Raw genomic sequence first — 13,092 nt, forward strand, 5'->3', positions numbered from 1 at the left:
CTCACAAGGCTTCGGTCGGCCCGAGGCTATAGTAGAAGACACTTGCCCAAGATGCCACGCAGTGGGACTGAACCCGGGACCATGTGGTTGGTAAGCAAGCTACTTACCACACAGCCACTCCTACGCCTATATATATATATATATATATATATACACACACATATATATACATACATACATATATATGCTCCCTGACCTCATGGCTCCTCAAATGGTTACCCTCACTGATTTTTTTTCTGTGTACTTGTTGAAAACTACGATGAGAGAAGTTTGTTTTGATTTCATTTTTCACATCATTTAATTCATCTTACTATTTTGTGTACTTCTATACTTAACACTTACACTTTCAAATCTTAAATTTAATGTAATTCACAGTCTCTATTTACATTTTTTCTTCCTTGATTTTGCTGTTCTCTCTTCATTTCTGTCCTGATCTGGAAAGGAGCATTCTTTCTGTCCTTCCTTATTCGTGATGAGACTCCCACCTCCCCATGTATTGGTTTATTTAGGGTACAAATTAATTTACTTTCTCAGTTACTAATAATTTTATGTTGGAGTAATTGCTATATATGTTTGTTATCTTGGTTTGGTAACCCTATTAACTCCTAACCACTCAGCTACTACACTCTTACAAAACATTAGCAATAGGAAGAATATCAAACTTTGAAAATGGTTGCTCCAATAATTCTTCCAAATTGGCTCCTCTAAAAACAAGTAAACTTGAAGGAACATTAGAAAGAAAATTTAAAGAAAAACATACACACACACACACAAAAAAAACAACAAATTTTTACATGATAAATCTCCATTAATTTTTAAGCTTTATTTATAATATAAACAGTCAAGTACATTTGGATCTAAATGTGTCTAATGCCTTGTAATAACAGGATGAAGTAGGATAGGCAAACTGAGTGATAATCTCTCATTGCCAGCTGCTTTCCAAAGCACAAAACCCAGGATACAGATCCTGAAGTAAAGCATCATTTTACAAATGAGAGAAGCTTTTACATTTAAATGGAAAGAAGTATTCAAACAAAACCATTATTTAACACTCATATATATACACTGTTTAAAATTTTGTACTTATTTTTTAAATAAGCACAGATGTTCAAAAAGAAAAATGTTTCAAAAATAAGAATGGTATGTAAGGTGCAGGCATGGCTGTGTGGTGAGAAGCTTACTTCTCAACCACATGGTTCAGTCCCACTGCATGGCATGTTGAGCAAGTGTCTTCTACTATGGCCCCAGGCAAAGCCTTCTGAGTGGATTTGGTTGATGGAAACTGAAAGAAGCCCATTGTACATATATGTATATACCTATGCATATGTATCTTTGTGTTGGTGTGTCTGTCCCTACCACCACTTGACAGCCAATGTTGGTTTGTTTATGTCTCCTTAACTTAGTGGTTCAGCAAAAGAGACTGATAGAATAAGTACCAGGCTTTAAAAAATATAAACACAAAGACAGAAATAATAACATTTACAAAGAATAGATAAGAATATAAGGTGCTCAACCAGAAAATAGTCTGCCTTCTGGTTATAGTGTGACATACATAGGTTTTAAGCAATGTATTAGGTATTGCATTCATGTATGTATGCATGTGTGCATGCATATAGATGGATGGATGAATGCATGTATTTATGCATGCACCTGTTCACAAGTGTACGTATAAGCATGTACATATATGTAAATGCATTCATTACCTGCTAAAAGATTTGAATGGTTTACATATTTTGATAGTGTCTTTGATGACTTGTAGTTGTAATCTCTTGATGATTTTGTGAAACTCAGTCCTTTAAGATTAGTGCAAGGGAATTGCTATGAAGGAAATTGTATGTAGAAATATAAAACCATAATCTAGATGGACAAACTGGAGATTTCTCAACATAGACATGTTCTTTTTCACACTTTTAATATGAATGTTAACAACTTCTGTGTAACTGATTTCAACGAACTGTGCCAAATTTCTTTTCTTGATCTCCCCTGTACCAACACCTTATAAAAAGCACTCATGCCAACACCATGTAAAATGCACCTCTGGCCCAGTCATGTAAAAGCACCCATGTCAGTACCTTATGAAAATCACCAAGTACATGTGGTTGGCATTAGGAAGGACATCCAGCTATAGAAATCTTGCCAAAACAGACAGCTGGTCCCTGGTGTAGCCTTTTGGCTTGCCAGCTCTTGTCAAACTATCCAACTCATGCTAGCACGGAGAATGGAAGTTAAATAATAATGATGTTTCAGATCATTACGTCTGTTAGGCCCACATTTTGTTAGTCTCTATAACAACATTCATTCATAGTATGTTTAAGCTATGTATGTAGGTATTGTATGCATGTTTCCCTCATCTCAGTAGCTTCTTATATTTGTATCCTTTCTCTGGATATGTTTTAATTTTGTACAATAATAATAATATTACATTTCCTAGAGAGGTAATATCTTCATTACATTTCTCAGACAATTAATTACGATGTGAATGATATCCTCTGTTAATTCCAGAGAGTCTGCATCACTTGCTGTATCTGGTTGGTTTACTTGTATCTATATCCCTTTTGTGCATCAGATAGTTGTTATTTCTTGTTCTAGTATTGCAAAAACATATCCTTTAAAGTAAGGGTTAATATCTTGTTGTTAGTCTAGCATAGACTACCCTAGATGTCAGTGTCGCTGTCACTTGGAAAATTTCTTGACATATAGCCATGTATGGCCTTTTGTGATATGTATACAACTTCTCTTCTGATGTTGAAGCAGAGTTGTGCAACTTCTCTGGTTGTATATCCTTGATCATAAGTCAGGAAATGATTTCTGAAGAGCTACTTTTAAACCCTTATGATTGTTACAAAGTGTTTATATCCTCATCGCCATTGTTACAGTGTGTTTATTATGCATAATATCCTCTGTCTACTTTGTTATGTTGTTATAGGTGCCATTATGTTCTTATTACCACTATTATGTTGTGACAGTTTCTACATCTATCTTTGACTCATCTATCATGCTCTAGCTGATAGCTCCACAAAACAATGATTTGCAACTTCTACCTTGACAGTGACTTGAACTCGTATATATCATGTAACTGACACTGGCTCCAACTGAGAACTTGTACAACGACTCTGCTACTACTGACCTCCTACAAAGGCTGATGCCTGACTTTATAGTGGCTCATTCATACCACTTGTCATGTGGGAAGTGGTGTACCATTTTCACTACATCTCCCCTTTTAGTTTATTTTTTTGGGGAAAACAAGTAATTTTATTTCACTTTATTCACCCCTCCCCCTTTTTAGTGTTTTTTTTCAACTTAATATTTTTTCTTTTCCTTGTTTATTTGCAGGAACTCTCTGTTTTTAACTTTTCTTCCACTGTTTTATTAATGAACTTACCTTTTGACGTGTGTTGCTTTATCTCCTCCAGAGTTATTGGTAACTCTCGTACAATGTTCCACATTTTGTGTTTGATTTCCCCTTCAGCTCTTAGGGCCGCTATTACTGTGTCCTCAAATGGTTCGCCATTTCTGAGTATTAACCTAGACAGGTTGTCAGCATGTCCTAACTTTTTGAAAGGTAAACATTCCATTGCATAGTTGTAGCTTGGTAATATGGTACGCCATTACAGCAACCTGTTTGCTGTATATACTGGCATTCCTTTCTTGGATCCATAAATTGTTAGCAACGGGCGATGGTCTGTTTGTAGTCTAAACTGTCTACCATGTATAAACCTGTAGAACTTTTTTTTGCTAGTTATAATCGCCAATGCCTCTTTTCAATTTGGTTATAATTTTTTCCACTGGCAATAGTGTCCTTGACACATGAGCTATGGCCTTTTGGCTGCCATCTTCACATTTGTGTAGGAGTATGGCACCTACCACATACTTACTAGCATCTGTTGCCAGTATCGTTTCCAACTCTGGATCAAAGTGTGTAAGTGACAAATCTGAAGTTAAAATGCATTTAACTCCTCAAATGCCTTCTGGCATTTTTCTAACCAAAACCATTTGGCCTCACACACTCTTAGTGTATTATTTTTTTCTTTACATAAACCATTGGAGCTGCCCAGTTTGAATGGTCAACTTTTTCAATTATATCCAGACTTTCTAGTCTTTCCAGCTTTTATGTATGTGGTCTAAAACTGCAAATTGCACATTCTGTTTGGGCCTAAAAATGGGTGCTGCCTTTTCTTTTACTGCAACTCTCACTTTTGTTTTAGTGCAACAACCTAATCTTTCCCAAAAACATTTGGAAAAAATTAAAAAAATTTTTGTCTCAGTTGTTCAACTTCATGCGAATTTTTGACTGTGCCAAATACTTTTCACAGAGCCCACTAATGGGGGTAGCCCACATTTTTAATAACTCCATACATTCTGTACCAATAGGTTTAGTGTTTTTTTTCAACACATGACTGATAGTCCTTTTCATTTCACCTTGAAAAATTACATTGCAAATACATTCACCCATGAAATATAATTTCTTTCCAGTTACACCATATGCTACTTTATTTGATTTAAGTAATTTCAGCTCACCAATTTGCCTCCATATTTCTTCATTTATGATAATGATGTCACTCCCCGTGCCTAATTGCAGTTTGACAATTCTCACTTTGATGAATTTTCTGTTTGTTGTAAGGACTTTTTTCTCTGATGACAAACTATTTATCTTTTCTCGTTTTTCCCAATTTTGTGTCATCTTTGTTCTGCAATACAATTTAATGCATCCTGTATTCCTGCAATGAAAATACTTCGCATTTTTGAATGAGCACTCTTTTCTCAGGTGCCTACCACCATATGCCATACATGGATTTATCTTTTGATATATATTGTGTTTTTTGTGAAACACTTGATCCGTCTTCCAACTCTTTTGTACTGGTTTTATCTGTAAACATTCTTTGTGCTGGATTTCTTCTGTGTTGTGTCTTACTTTTAATAACATATTGCAATCTTCTGAGAGTTTCTGGAGAGTTATATCCAGGTTCATTACCAGCTTTGAAAGGATTTTCATCTGACTTCTGCATCGTTTTTGGCAGAAAGTCCTTGAACAAAAATCAGGTACGTGAATGAATCTGGAGTTAGCTTATCCAGTTTAAGTCTCTCACACTTTCAGTTCACTCTACCTGCATATGTGGTAAATCTTTGTCATCGCTTTTCTCAGTGTGTTGAACAATGATGATTTTTTCACTAAACATCCTACATAAAAGGTTAATTGTGTCCATGAAATTTATGTCAGAAACTTTTTTAGGCAATATAAAGTTACAGTATTTTTCATGCTCTGTAGTCAGCAGTTTTCTTAGAATTAGATGCGGTTTCATTTCATCAATCTAATCCTGGCATTCTTTTTTGGAAATTTGTTCAAATCTTTGGTAATATGCCTTGAAGGTGACCTCTTCTTCTGGGTCATATTTAAATTCATTTACTGAATTTGCCACATGGTCTGGTGAAAACGTATTTTCAGGTTTTCTTAACAGCTTCTTTAGTTGTAGCATTTGTAGTTGTTCTTTGAGTTGTTGCTATTTTTGCAACTCAACTAAACCCACTAATGAGTTTTTCATGGTTTTATGGATTTTTCGTAAAATGTGTACAACAAAACATTTGTTACTCTTCTGTTGAGTTGTTAATTTCTTCACATGTATTTTTTAAAAAAATTCCTCTGCATGAAAAATTTTTTTCAACATTGTCCACATGAACTGTTACAAAGTGTTTATATTCTCATCGCCACTGTTACAAAGTGCTTATAATGTCTGGTATCCTCTATCTACTTTGTTATATAGTCAGGTATCAGCCTTTGTAGGATGTCAGTAGTAGTAGTAGAGTCATTGTATGAGTTTGCAGTTGGAGTCAGTGTCAGTTAGGTGATAATATATGAGTTCAAGTCACCATCAAGGTAGACATTGGAAGTCATTGTAGAGCTATCAGCTATAGCACGATAGACAAGTCAAAAATAGATGATGTGGAACCTGTCACAACATGGTAGTGGTGATAAGAACATAATAGTGCCTATAACAAAGTAGATAGAGGAAATCAGACATGTGGGAAGGGGGTACCATTTTCACTACAACAATGTTATCTGCCTCATATATGCAGCCATGACCCATAGCTAAATTTCAACATTTGGTGGTCAGTAGAAGCTGATGAAGGAGTATGGTGTGAAATTCAAAGGTCATTTAAACTGATGCTAAGCCTCTGCTGCCTTGTTTTTATTGTAAGTAAATGCAATCTACATTAGTTTTTATATAGATTAGCAATTCTTGTACAAATGATTTTTTGGTTTTAACGCCAATAATCCAGATCTTATTTAAGTAATTCAAATGTTGGTATGAGTATTGGTACAGTTAACATATTTTGAGTGATGATTTATTGTACAAATAAAATGCTGAGGATAATATTTTCTTTACACTGGATTAATATTTCCAGATTACACATTTCTTGTTAGAAGGTCTATCACAGAGAATATTTTCATCCATCCTTAAGTGCCTGTAACATTCTTCATCTGACACAAGTAAAATAGACAGGTCATTGGTAGAAATGTTGCTAGATGAGCTTCTATTGCAATCATGTAAAAACATTTATCCTTGCCAAACTCTACCGCCATATCTTTTGCAAGAATGTCATAACCAGACTCAGGCATTTCTTCATACCATTAATATTCTTGGCATATTCTATCAGATCATACAAAAAAAAAAAAGCAAATTATGAGATTGGTGTTTCTATTTTCCTGTGAGCCAATTGCATAACCATCAAATTTCCTTAAGAAAAATGACAAGTTGATTATTGACAACATAAACAATATCATAGATAGACTGTAATCTTGAAATATACAAAATCAAAATCGCTGACACAGCTGATGACAGTACCGCCTGATTGGCACTCATGCCAGTGGAACATTAAAAGCATATCTGAGCATGGGGTGTAGCCAGCCCACTTATGAGTACCGCTCATTCATTGGACAATAAGCTTTGCTTGCGAAGACCTATTGAAGCAAGTGAAATCAAAATCAAAATCACTGACATGGCCGATGACAGTACTGCCTGATTGGCACTTGTGCCAGTGGAATGTTAAAAGCATATCCAAACATTGCCAGTGCTGCCAGACTGGCTCCCATGCAGGTAGCACATAAAAAACATCTTTTGAGCGTGGTCGTTGCCAGAACTGCCTGATTGGCCCTCGTGCCGGTGGCACATAAAAGCCTCCACTACACTCTCGGAGTGGTTGGCATTAGGAAGGGTATCCAGCTATAGAAACTTTGCCAGATCAGATTGATCCTGGTGCAGCCTTCTGGCTCACCAGTCCTGAGTCAAACCGTCCAACCCATGCCAGCATGGAAAGTGGACGTTAGATGACGACGACGATGATGATGATGATGATGATGATGATATCTCAGTGACAAGAAGGCTACTTCTTGTATTTAACTTCAGAATTTTGATCCAGAACAAAGTTAGATTCTTTATAGCCTTCTGAATGTATCTGGAATATTAGCAAGTTGAAGAGATTCTAGCATCCATGAGTGGAGAACAGAACTGAATGCTTCCGGTAATCTAGCCAGACTATAACAAGGTTCCTCCAATGCTATCATGCATTTGACATCATGATTTTGTTAACCAAAAGCTGTTCAATACACCCTGAAATTCATTTCTTCTCAGCTGCTGGTTCAGCTGTGATGATATTATAACTAACAGAATGTCTTGGAAGAATAAGTTCAAACTGGCTATAAAGATTTTATACACAGAATTCTAGTATGTAATTAGCTAGTAGTTTTTATCATGTGCATAATATTGTTTTGGAATACCAGTTTTGTTTCTGCCAGTACCAACCAGGTTGGTTTGTTTATATCTCCACTGAGAGCTTACAAGTAAATGTCAATAAAATTCTGATAAAAGTTCAGTTTTTTTGTATCAGTCTCTGGTAATCAGGTCTTTTCCTGATAATTTCCTATCCTGAAGTTTTGGAATAACATCATCAAAAGTTTTATTTTTGATGCTGTATGCCTTAGGAACAATATTTGCCTCACTTTACACTCTGATTAAGCTCCTTTACCTGACACCAGGTTTTTTCCAGAATGACTCATTTTCACAAGAAAGTAGCTCTGTGGCATTCGTTGTCCTCTCAAACTGCTAACTGGTTTCAATCAAATTTCTCATTAGTTATTTTTTTTCAACTGCTTTTTACTAATGCCAGAATTTTTCACTGATAGTTCTTAACTCCTGTTTGAGAGTGATTAATTTGTATACAAATGTTCTCTCTTTTTATTATCTCCAAGCATTGCTTCTATTTTATTTTTCATTCTTTGCGCAATGTAAGTGTGGTTATTTGATTGCCTGTGATACACAATGCTCTGTAACTGATAGTTCTCTGTAAATCAACCACCCTTTTTCAGTCTTCCTAAATGCGCAATGGTGTTTTTTCACTTGTTTTGCCTTTCTTTAACTTTTTAGTATATAAAAGGTGCTGTATTACAGTTGTTGAGAAGGCATATAAACAAATAATAATTTTCCAAAATAAGAGATCTTTACACCTTATGGATATTCTCCCCAAATTTCTTTAAGCACTATTAGAATTAAAGTAAAGATTATTTACTAACATAATATGGCATCCTGGTTTAGGATGAATGTTACTGTAATTTAGCCCTAGGAGACATTGTCTCCAGCTGGCTATATGATATGATCTGTGTCCTTATATTTTCAAACTAGAGCATTTAGTACCCCCACTCAGTTCAAAACAATATAAGGACACAGATCATGTTGAATAGCCAGCTGGAGACAATGTCTCCTGGGGCTAAATTACAGCAACATTTGTCCTAAACCAGGACTGCCATATTATGTTGGCAAATAATCTTTACTCTAGAGTACTGTTGCAGAATATCTCTTGTTGAGAGATTTAAATAGTAATTTTCTATTTTATAGATCAATGATTAGTTGTCACTTTGGAAACTATATATTTCAAACAGGAATTTGGCAATGCTACCTCTAGCCAAACAATTATTCTGTGCTGATGAAGGGAAATGACTCAGAAATCATGATACACAGATATTGTTTTAAGCTGAGTTGGGGTGCTAAATGTCCTTGTCCGAAAATATAAGGACACAATTTGTGTCATATAGCCAGCTGGAGATGTATGTATGTATGTATGTATGTATGTATGTATGTATGTATGTATGTATGTGTGTGTGTATGTGTGTATATATGTATGTATGTATGTATGCATGCATGTATGTATGTGTGTGTGTGTCTGTGTGTATGTATGTATGTATATATGCATGCATACATACATGTCTGTCTGTCCTGTTTTTAAATTCTTCCTCTGAAAAAGGAGCTGGTTTCTAACAAATATACAAAGCTCCATCTTTGGAATGTAGATAATGAAAACAATGTCACATTTTAAACCTGAGAAAAAATTGCATAGTTTAACAGATTGTTTTTGAAATGTGTAAATCAGTCGGTTCATTTCTTTTTCTGAAAATCCATGCTTATCTAGACTGAGAGTTAGGCATTTACTTACAAAACCAAGTGCTCCAATTATTATTGGTACAAATGTAAATTCGTAATCTGGATATAGAAGCTGTAAGTTTTGAAGCAGTTTTCATACTTATCTTCTTTCACTTTCATTTTCAAAGAGATATTCACATCAGCAGAACAGCTGATTTCTATGATGGTACACACTTTTCCTTTCCCAGACTGAAATTCACCATTGATTGCTTTCATCCATGTTCACCATCCACTACATTCACCTTTCTCCCCATTTCCAACCATCTGTCCTTCTCTTTCATGCTCTTGTGAACTTACCCATCCACCCTTCCTGCTCCCTTGTTCCTAGTCTCTCTTTGATTCACTTCCTTGTGCCTTGAAGGTATGCCCTGACATCTTATCACTGCCATCTTCACTCTCTTTCCAGTTGGGGTAGTCATGTATCTCCTTTGCAGCAAACTGAAAAAATGGAAAAGAGTAAGAAAGAACAAAAAACGAAATTAGAGAGCCAAAAATAAAGACAGAAAAAAGAGAGACAGAGAAACGCTCTCTCTCTCTCTCTCTCTCTCTCTCTCTCTCTCTCTCTCTCTCTCCACCTTCCTACAATAAATTCTTTCATTCACAATTCTTTCATTCTTTATACTATAGAATGGAAGTGAAAACAGTGTGAGAAAGATAGGAGAATAAATTACAAGAAAGAAATGAAAGAAGTGAAAGTAGAAGAGTCTAAATGGACATTCAAATTTGAATTGCTTGCAGCTTAATTATCTGCATAATTTAATTGGTTAGACAGTTGTAGAACAGTGAACATTTTTGAGTGAGGCAAGAGGGAGAAGTAGATAATACATGTAAAACAATTAGTTGTCCTAAAAGTAAGCAAAGAAACACATTCTGATATCCTGAACAGGCTTGGTTTAGTTTTAGATCCGTTTTACATCTGCTTTTACACCATATGATGTAAATGTAAGACTTGCTGTTGGTAAGTAAATATTGTTTACTATTCATGTGAAGCTTAAATCCAACAAAGTATAACTTTGTAATTTCTACTATCCAACTACGAAAGTTTAAATTTGTATTCTATTTAAAGTTGGAAGTTTTCGGTCTATTTAACCACCTCACAAAAATGCACACATTACACATGTAAGTATTTATATATATACACATACATATAGACATGCATACATACATACATACACACACACATATATATATATACATACTGAGGGTGATAAATTGAATATTAATTTCAATTTAAAACCAGTGGTCTAACATATAAAAATCTGATACTTCAGAAAAATTGTATTACATGCGTATAAGAAGGGATGACCACTAGGTGGACTCCCAATATGCTAGAAAGAGGTTATCAACGACCCAACCACAAAGAAAAATAATGTTCTCCAGAAAAAAATTCAGTAAACACCAGAGCATAGGCGGGCAGGACATATATATATACACTATAATGGAGAAAGCTGCTTATTAATTAGGTATGTAACAATTACTAAAAGTACTAAAAGAAAGCAATTATTAAAAAGTTGACCATCTGGAAATATTTTCATAAATTTATGTTCCAAGAAATTTCCAATAATTTCAATTTCTCAAGTTTCTTGAATTTTTATAATTCCAATTTCTTGCAAACTTAAATATTCATTGCATTCACTGCATCCAGTTCACAAATTTAAATATTCGTTGCATTCATTGCGCAGTGTTCCATTCTCATTTGCAAAGTCTCTCACTTTCTCTTTTAAGTTTTCATTTACTATTTGGAAAACTGACAGTTTGTTCTATTAATGTATATGTAATTTATTATTTATTATTCTATTAATGTTAACCTAATTTATTATTTATTGAATGAAAATTTAAAAAATACCCGTATAATTTTTGAATGTGAGACAGATGTGAGAAGAGCCTAAAAAGTTGGGTAATAACTATTAGAAGATGAAGAGAAAAAAGTTACCGACAGGTACTTGAAACTTGCACCTTATTCACAGTTTCCAAATACTCTGTACCACTAAGCCAATGTATACACAAGCAAGCTGCACGAGCAACTTCAACAGTGACACGCTCACATACATACATAGATACACATACACACAAATGAAAGGCTATGAATGTGTGTGTGTGTGTGTGTGTGTGTGTGTATGTTTGCTGTTCACTGACAAAATTTCGTGCTGCATTGCTTTTGCGAAGTTTTGCCATTGAACAAGTCGTGGTTTCAAAGCGAAGAAAATATTTTGACACAAATGAAATTTTAATGTTGAAGTGAAACTAGTAATACTTAAATACAGAGGTCCCTTAATGGTACTACTTAAATACAGGTGTTATGCACAAAACATTTTAAATGTACGCTTTGTGGATGTGTAATGACACCCTAACCCTAACCCTAAAACTAGCCCTAACCTTAACCCTAAAAACTAATTCTAAAACTAACCCTCCCCTTCATATCGTTACGTAGATGCATCGGGATATCTGTATTTAAGCAGTGCTGTGAAACTAACGGCTTCTGTGTGTTCTTAAATGGCTTACAGACATGTACGCTGCAATTGTTTTTGTTTCAGCACACGTTCTCAGATCAAATCACTTACTATGCAAGTACATCTCCGTAATTTTTAAAAATCTCTGTGGATAAATGCCAGCAATGACCTTTTCAGGCTCTCCAATATTTTAATTTCTAAACAAAACCAACTGAGAGCAGGGAGTTGGGCTGCGAAAAATTCATAATTCCTCAAATTTTCTTTTTTATAGCATATAGATGTATTTATGGGGGAAAATACTGAAAGACATCAATACATGCAAGAGAGATAAAGAAACGAAGAGGGTTGTCTTTGGATATGCTAGAAGCAACAGCCAAATCGCCCTTAAATCACTCACTTTTCTCTCTGAAAATATTAACAATTTTTACCAAAAATGCTCTTCCATGGTCTTGCGGGATGATGAAGGACAGGGTGTAAAAAAATAAAAAGAACTTACAAAACTTTTTTCATACAAAGATGCCCCACCCATCATTTTGAAGGTTGTAGTTTTAAAAAAAGATGAGGAAAATCCCTTAAAAAATTTTCCCCACAAATTTCTTTATAATCGTAATCTATGCTACTTGAAAGGTATTTGTATAAATTTTCATTAAAAAATACCCATCTTCCTGAAAGTTATGATGGAAAAAAGTCAGATTATGTGAATTTTCCAAAACTCCTCTATCCACGCCCTCGTAAAAATTCTTTCTCATAAATCCCTATATACTCAATGCCATAATATCTAAGCGGTATGTGTAGAAAATTTTGTAAAAAAGTATCCATTTACTGGCTGTCGTGAGGCGACAAAGTCGGGGGCATATACATCTGTAGTAATGCCCTTTTATTTATACGATATTTTCATTTCATGTTTATTTCATTCATTGTTTACAATGTTCTCTCTCACCACTTCTGCTAGTATATATCCGTGTTCAGATTGTCCTTGCACAGGGGCCATCTAGACTCCCATTTGCGCCGTGAACAGGGATTAATCTTCTCTCTTTGCTCCTTTGCATCACATGGCCTCTATCGCCCTCCCACCCACCTCTCCTCTCTTGCTCCGACTCCTACCTCTCTTCACTCCTACTCTCCTCTCTTCTCTTCGCTCCTACCAACCTTCTCCTTCCCCCTTCATCATC

At 35.1% G+C, this 13,092-nt stretch overlaps 1 protein-coding gene across 1 annotated transcript in view; it reads left to right on the forward strand.

Moving 5' to 3' along the window:
• Positions 1–10,318: 10,318 nt before the first annotated feature.
• LOC128247863 (uncharacterized) overlaps positions 10,319–13,092 on the forward strand; it is a 58,283-nt gene continuing 55,509 nt past the window's right edge. The window contains exon 1 of the mRNA XM_052968044.1: positions 10,319–10,428. The gene's annotated coding sequence lies outside the window, so the exon portion shown is untranslated. The remainder of the gene's footprint in view (positions 10,429–13,092) is intronic.

Source organism: Octopus bimaculoides, chromosome 5 (assembly GCF_001194135.2).
Source record: "Octopus bimaculoides isolate UCB-OBI-ISO-001 chromosome 5, ASM119413v2, whole genome shotgun sequence".
In the NCBI taxonomy this organism is placed as follows: Eukaryota; Metazoa; Mollusca; class Cephalopoda; order Octopoda; family Octopodidae; genus Octopus; species Octopus bimaculoides.